The following is a 1767-nucleotide window of genomic DNA, read 5'->3' on the forward strand; positions in this document are numbered from 1 at the left end:
TCTCCCATCCCTCCTCATTATCCACCTGTGTATTTTATACCTGTTTTCTGTTTGTCTGTTGCCAGTTTGTTTTGTTCGTCAAGCCTTCCAGTGGTTATTCCCTTGCTCCTGTCTTTTCTAAAGTTCCTGGTTTCTAGTTTTCCTGGTTTGGACCATTCTGCCCTCCCTGAGACTGCCTGCCGTTCTGTACCTTTTGGACTCTGATCTGGATTACTGACCTCTGCCTGCTCTTGACCTGTTGTTTTGCCTGTTTTGCCAAAATTAATATTACATTATTTTGCAACATCTCTGGTGGACATTCCTGTAGGCAGCATGTCAATTGTCAATTGCTCCCTCAAAACTTGAGACATCTGTGGCATTGTGTTGTGTGACAAAACGGCTCATTTTAGAGTGGCCTTTTATTGCCCCCCCAGCACAAGGTTCACCTGTGTAAGGATCATACTGTTTTAATAAGCTTCTTGATATGCCACACCTGTCTTATCTTGGCAAAGCAGAAATGTTCACTAACAGGGATGTAAACAAATTTGTGGTCAACATTTTAGAGAAATACGTTTTTTGTGCGTTTGGAGCATATACGGAATCCTTTTACTTCAGCTCATAAAACATGGGACCAACACTTTACATGTTGTGTTTATATTGAAGTATATAAGCCCATTGTGATCCTAATAATGTATGTTGATGTTGTAGGGCTGGGTGTGTTGGGCTTGTCTTGTTTGAAACATATCTCCTGGGCTTTAGTGTGTAGGCTGTACTCTTAGAACAAAGGGTTTAGAAAAACGGTTCTTCAGCTGTCCTCATCGGAGAACTCCTTTTGGTTCCAGGTAGAACCCTCTGTTCAAAGGGTTCTCCTATGCCCGTAGAACCCTTTAAGGTCCTTGATATAACATTTTTTTTGGTGGAACTACGCTGTAATTCGGTGCCTTTTTGAAATGTGCAACTTAGTAAAAAAAAWATATATATATTACATTTGGCCTAATTTTAATGTCACCTTTTTCATTGTTATATTTTTTATACATCAACAAATATTTTTGCGTTGGTCAATTTCGACCAGCCCACCCAACCAAAACATTATCCAGCCCATCTCTCATTTGCCAAAATTGCCAGATGGCCAATCCGCTCGTGTACTGAAGCTGAAGAACATCCAGGTATGTTTAGCAGGTGTTGGAGTTGTAGGACCTAGGCACATCCAGGTATGTTTAGCAGGTGTTGGAGTTGTAGGACCTAGGCACATCCAGGTATGTTTAGCAGGTGTTGGAGTTGTAGACCTAGGCACATCCAGGTATGTTTAGCAGGTGTGGAGTTGTAGGACCTAGGCACATCCAAGTATGTTTAGCAGGTGTTGGAGTTGTAGGACCTAGGCACATCCAGGTATGTTTAGCAGGTGTTGGAGTTGTTAAGACCTAGGCACATCCAAGTATGTTTAGCAGGTGTGGAGTTGTAGGACCTAGGCACATCCAAGTAATGTTTAGCAGGTGTTGGAGTTGTAGGACCTAGGCACGACTCACGAGTATGTTTAGCAGGTGTGTGAGTTGATAGAGTATAGTACGGACCTGAGGCACATCCAATTATGTTAGCAGTGTGTGATGTGGGGAGTTGCCTCAGAGTTGACATTAACAGAGAAAAAATAACCCGATGAAGACGTAAGGGTGGAAAAGTTTGTAATAAATCACTTGGGAGTGTGTTTTCTGTTTTCCAATCCTCCAGAGTGCCAAATAAAGTAACTTCTTAAGTCAGCATAAATCCCCTTGTGATAAGGGGGATGGAAGT

The sequence above is a fragment of the Salvelinus sp. IW2-2015 genome, unplaced genomic scaffold, assembly GCF_002910315.2.
Source record: "Salvelinus sp. IW2-2015 unplaced genomic scaffold, ASM291031v2 Un_scaffold3150, whole genome shotgun sequence".
Lineage (NCBI taxonomy): Eukaryota > Metazoa > Chordata > Actinopteri > Salmoniformes > Salmonidae > Salvelinus > Salvelinus sp. IW2-2015.